Below are 6,470 nucleotides of genomic sequence, written 5' to 3' on the forward strand. Positions count from 1 at the left end.
GGACCAGTGGTGGCCTTTGAGACACTTCTGTTTCTGTGAAGAGGCAGGAATGCACAGCTTGGGGTTTTGGGGGCAGAACTTTGTCATTGCCTGCTCTGGTTTGGGGGGGTATTTATCCAGCCTGTCCTGATGGAGCTGTTCCAGCTGACATCTCTAGGAAGAGTCTGCTGGCTGGACACTTTTGGGAAGACAGCAGCCAGGAATTCTGGCTGGTGTGGCCCCACTGTTTGCCCTGCATGGGGAAATACAAGACAGGTTTCCTGTTTGCTTCCTATTCATTGCAAAGATGCAGCAAAGGACAGAAACTGCACTCAGGTTTCAGCTTTAATCACTGACCATTGCTAAAGAGCAGCAAAATGATGGGGTGGAGGAGCAGCCTGAAGACTCAAGTGTTTGGCACACAGTCCCAGGATGTTCCAGCTCCACTCTTCACATATTCCAATTTCAGTTTAACCATGTCTGACCAAAGCCAAGAACTCTGAATATTGTATAATCACATCTCAAGTTGCTACCTGTTAAAGCAGGTGTGAATTATTAATGCTGGATTTCTGGAAGCAATTTCAGCTCTGTTGATAAGTCCTCAGGGCTTTCTTTTTCTTTTTTTTTTTCTTTATTTATGCTTCTTTTAGAGTATGCTTAACTAATTGTATACAAATATCAATGTTTATTTCTCTGTGGGAATGTAGGAAGTAGGAATTTTGGGGTTATTTACTTGTTGATGCTGACCTCTTTGGGGGATTTAAAGGTAGTATGTAGGTATCCAAAATATGATTAGCTTTTCAGTATCTACTAGTAATTAGGTTAAACTTTATGGCTATTTAATAAATCCCTGAGGAAAAGATATTTTAAAAATAAATTATCATAATGTGACAGTTTATTTTAATGTATTTTTTCTATGCACAGTACATTCTGATTTTAATTGTTGTTTACACAAAATTTCATGCACTTTTAAAAAGTCTGTTGAAATATCTAAATATTTACCAGAGTATATAGCTGCATTTATGATTGATTTTTATCTGTAAATTTTGACTGGAATGGAGACTGCTCTTTTAAAACCTGTTTCTCATATCCAAAGCTATTGTAAGTGGAAATTTTTAATTTTAAAGCATTTAAGGGAATAACAGCAGGCTTTAAGACTGTATACTCAACTGAGTGGTCTTTACCTTCAAAACCCAGTTTCCATCAATGAGACTCTCTTATGACTGGAGTTTGCAAGTCTGGATCCAGAGTAAATACTCGATTTAGTGGGAGAATATTCTGAGTTCTTTGAGATGTTATTCAAGATATCCTAAAGTGCATTTATAATTTACTGGAAATATTTGCTCTTCCCAACTTATTTTTCTTTCTCTATTGATAGTATTTGGTGTATACTTACTCCAGCTTGCAATAACCTGGTGTATAACAAATATTTTCCATTTCTTTTAAACACTTTCAGGTTAAGTAACCAGAGGCTAGAATATATTTTCTAAAGAAATCCTTGGCCTGTAGCCAAGGAGACTTTGGGGACACTTGTTTGGTCCTTATCACTGTTGATTTATTTAATTTATTGACAGAATTTGGATTTGAAGGACCTTAAATCCCATCCAATGCCACCCCTGACATGGCTGGGACACCTTCCACTGTCCCAGGCTGCTCCAAGCCCCATCCAGGAGCAGCCACAGCTTCTCTGGGCACCCTGTGCCAGGACTTTACACCCTCACTGGGACAAATTTTTTTCCCTAATATCTAACCTAAACCTACCCCCTTTCAGTTTGAAGCCATCTCACCTTGTCCTGTCTCTCCACCCCTTTTCCAAAGTCCCTCTCCAGCTCTCCTGGAGCCCCCTTGGGCACTGGAAGGGGCTCTAAGGTCTCCCTCAAAATATATTAATTCCTCATGCTTGGTTCCCTAAAAAATGCCTGAGAAGCTCATTCCCACTTTGGGACACACCACTGGACTGTTGACTTCTTTGGAAATATTTGGATTTCTGTCCAAAGTTGAGAGTTCTTGAGAGAGCTGGTTAAGAACCAAAAACATTGCAGAGCTGGGCCCATCCATGGGTGCAAAGACACGAGCCCAACCAGCATTTTTGTGTCTCTGCCTGTGATTAATGGACTTGGGATATTTCTGCTCCAGACTGGATTAAACCTGAGCTGACATATATTTCAAATAGACTTTTCAAAGCAAGGAGCAGCGTGGTGTGGGGGAGAAGGCACAGAATCAGTCCCTTTACCTTCATCTACTTCACAGCAGCCTCCAGAGGTTGTTTTATTTGGACTGTGATGGTGAAAACAAATTCACTGCTCATGCAGGCTGAGATCTTATCAGGCAAACCTTAGTGAAAAGCACATTTTACACTCAAGCTATGAATGCTTGAAAACAGAGGCTTATAAGGACATTGCTGACAAGGTTTGGCATTGCAGCTGGGCTGGTTAAAATGTTCTTGTTTTTAAGGTAAGGATTTGTATTTGGTTTTACACAGTAATGCCTTGAAAAAAAAGAGGGAAAACATTACTTAGGACGAGTCATAAAAATGCTTTAAAAATGCTATTAAGATTTAAGGCATAATGCAGATCCTATAAATCTGCTCTGCATTCTTTCACTAGGAATGACTGACTTTTATGAAAACTAGGGGCTGTAAATCAAGAACCTAAATAAGGGGGGATTTTGACATGTAAATATAGATTATACATTAGCTGAGCCCAGACTTGACTGCCTCCTGGTTCCAGGGGGGCCACACAAAGCAGCCATTTATTCTCCTGAGCAACACTTTCACCTTGTAAAAGCTGCTAGGCAAAAATATAGTTTATCATTCCTCTGGGGAGAAACCTTTTTTTCCCTAGCGATTTGGGAAGGGGATTTGCTTGCTCTTTCACTCAGCCCTGATTTTCTGCCTCCCTGTTCACTCATTTCTTGTTTAGGGCTCTGTGTGTGTTTTGAGGAGATGGCAATGCTTCTGAAAGCAGTCCTGGGGGTCTCTGAACACAGAGGTTGGATGGAAGGATAAACCCAGCTGGAAGGTTAAACTCAGCTGGAAGGATAAACCCAGCTAGAAAGATAAACTCCACATGGGGGTACACACACCCCCCCCCTTTTCAGCCTACACAGGTGGGCTTTGCTGTTTCTGAAGCTGTTTTAAGCAGCAGCTTCCACTCTAAATCATCTTTCAAAATGCCAAGAGCCTTCCACTACCTTATCAGCACAAATGCACTTGACCATTTGCATCCCTGGCCTGAGCTCAGTCATTCTTGTGCCTCTCACTGGTGCCCAGCCATGGCTCAGCAGTGGGGATGGTGCACAGGGAACACTCCCCTGTCCCTGCAGCTCCTTCTCAGGGCAGCCCTGGCACAGCAGCCAGGCTGACTTCACCTTATCTGCCTCAGGCTTCTATATTTAAACAAGGAGGGCTCTTTGTGGCTGAACTAGCATCAAGCATAGCTTGACTGGAAGCCTGGCTTTCAGAGAAAGGGCATCTATCACTTTTATGTGGCATTTCAAAGCAGAAAGCATTTAATAACACTGGGAAACAAAGGAGGGATTCTGTCTTAATGCACAACCAGCCAGATAATGATTAACTTCTCTTAATACTTAATAGGTTTATGTAGAAAAAAAGTCCCCCCAGCAAGCCCAGTGCCATGGCCTGGTTCAGAATGGTGTGGAGGACTTTTCTGCACTGTCTGAAGTGAAACCTGTGTGCAGCAGGTGGGCAAGAGTATGTCATACACTTCAAAAAATGCATGTAAGTCATACGCAACAGCCTTTAAAACAGGAGGAGGAGGGTTGGGGTTAGGGCAGCAGGGAGTGTCCACCCTGCAGGAGAGAGCAGTGCCTGCAGACCAGGACTGGAAAGAAGGTGTGGGCTGAAAGAGAGTTTAGAGTAGATATTGGGAGGGAATTGTTCCCTGTGAGGGTGGGCAGGCCCTGGCACAGGGTGCCCAGAGCAGCTGTGGCTGCCCCTGGATCCCTGGCAGTGCCCAAGGCCAGGTTGGACAAGGGCTGGGAGCACCTGGGACAGTGGGAGATGTCCCTGCCCATGGCATGGGACTGGATGGGCTGCAAGGTCCCTTCCATCCCAAACCCACTCTGTGTCTGTGAGAAAGAACTTGTTCCTCCCTCAGTTAAGAGAGAGACAGAAACAAGCTCCTCATTCTCACTCCTGCTCCAGTGGAAAAATGCCTTCATATCTCCAGTTACTTTTTATGAGAGCACAATGCAAATGAGGCAGAAAAAGGCATTTTTACTTGTCAATGCCTTTCCAGAGAGCTGGACCTCTAATCTGATTTCTTCTGAGGGTGGTTGTTATATGTATTCTCAAAAATAATTATTTATAAGTGAGTTGTGGTAAAAAGTCTTTTTTTTTTTTTGTGGACTGTGAGCAATTCTACCTATGTATGTGCAGAATGGAAATCTGGGGCTGAGTGCCCCTGGACAGAGATCCCTGGGTTCTGACCTGCAGGGGAGTTTCCCTGGGCACCTTCTGAGATCTTTTGCATCTCAGGATCATTGTCTGGGTCACCAAAGGGCACTTTGTGCTCACTTTCCATGGGCTTCCCTGGGCTGCAGTCCCAGCAAAGTGCAGCCCCTGAAGCTGCAGCTTCTCCTTGCATTTTGGCCTGAAGCTCTTCAGAGGTGTGTGAACTCCTGTGAACCCAGGCTGCACTCAGGACATGGGGCTCTGATTATTAAACACTTTTTCAATGTCTGCAGCAGCTTTCACCCAAGGACACTCCAATGCACTCATGATTAACTGCTCACTCCACACTCTGTCCCAGTAGGAAACACCTGGGAAAGCCATGGCAGCTCTGAACACCCTTTCCCAACAGTGCTGGAGAGGGACCTGCTCTGAAATCTCATTTAAAGTGCCTCAGCAGCTCTGCTTTCCAGCTCTGCACTTTGAATGGCCCTTGTCAATAGCATGATTTAAACAAAATACAGATGTATGCCACATAAACACAACATCACAAACCTGCTTGATGGCTTTGCAGTGAGATAAGGGCAGTGGCAGCTTTAGGGTATTGGTGTATGGTTTGAAAACCTTCTTTCCAGCATTTCCCTTCCCATTACAGGATTTTGGAGGGGAAGATTAAACCAGTTCTGTCTCTCTGTTTCACAGATATTTTTATTGCTTTATTAGACTTATTGTGCTTGAAACAAAGAGGGTTTCTCCTGCAGAAACAAGCATTAAAGAGGCAGCTCTGCCCCAGTGTCAGGGTCACAGTGGCCAGGTAGGTGGTGTGGATAACCCACGTTCAATTGCTTCCACTGAACTGAGAGCCAGCAGTGGGTACAGAGCCTGCTTGAGTTCCCTTGCCTTGTTTTAGGGACCTCCTGCAACACAGGCAAATCTTTGCCAACCTTTGTGTCAGTCTCTTTTCCATACAGGTGGTGTTTAGAGGGAATCTGGTTTATTTTCCTTTATTGATTTTTGATGGTTTTTTTTCAGTTGCATCTGTCCTACAGCCTCCAAACTCCAGGTGAGTTTGTTGTCTGTGTAAGTGGATTTTGTCTTTGCATGTATTTGAAAGCAGCTGTCAACACCAACCCTGGAGTCTTCTACCTCCTTTCAGTCTTTCAGACACAGCTAAACCTAAAACCACAGAGCTGCCCTGCCAGCTTTGCTGCATGGCTGAGGTTTTACAGCCATATCACCCCTAGGTGTGACTGGCAATCCATAAAACCCCAGAAGCTGGGGGTGGAAGGGGCTGTGAGGTCAGCAGCTCCATTTCCCTGCCAGGGTGGGACGTGCCACAGGTGTGTCAGAAGTCCTGTGCCAGGGCTGGGGGTCATTAATCACTGCTTTGCTGAGCCTAAGACTGAACCCTGCTGGCTCTGAGCACCACCACCTCCTCACAGCCGTGGGTTCCAGGCTGCCCTGCTCTCCCCAGAGCTGGGAGGTGATGGTGTGAAAGGTGATCTCCTGTGGCCACCCGAGTGATCAGCCCTGGGATGAGCTGGGCTGCTCACACAGGGCAGGGCTTCCATTGTTGGTGAGACTGAGGCACTGCTGAACCTGTGATAACTTAATCTGCCCTTGCCTGCGTTTCAGTCAGGGAGGATTTTCACTCTGTTCATCCACAGTTCAGTGTGTTCTTCCCCTCCTCAACAGTTCAGGGTCTTTTCTTATGATACCTTTTGCAGAGGACATTTCAAGCTATTCATTAGTAGGTAGATATCATAACATTTTTCTTCAGCTTTTAGAATTAGGGTTATTAGGCTATTTTTTGCCTTTTTTTTAAGGAAAAATGAAATTCTTTTACTATTTACTCTTAATATATCTGACACAAAGAAAACAGAATTAAAGCAAATAGTAACTCAGTTTTTACCACAACATGAAATCCTGTTTGCTCTCTGCACATCAACTGTTGACATTAACTGGCAGATATGCCACTTCCATGCCAGGGTTTCATTCTTGGAACATGAGATCAGTCTGACTCTGTGAAAATAAACACTAAAGAAAACATGCTCATTAAAGTGCTCAGCTCATAAAGGCC

The sequence above is a fragment of the Passer montanus genome, unplaced genomic scaffold (assembly GCF_014805655.1).
Source record: "Passer montanus isolate IOZ18808 unplaced genomic scaffold, ASM1480565v1 scaffold21, whole genome shotgun sequence".
Taxonomy (NCBI): domain Eukaryota; kingdom Metazoa; phylum Chordata; class Aves; order Passeriformes; family Passeridae; genus Passer; species Passer montanus.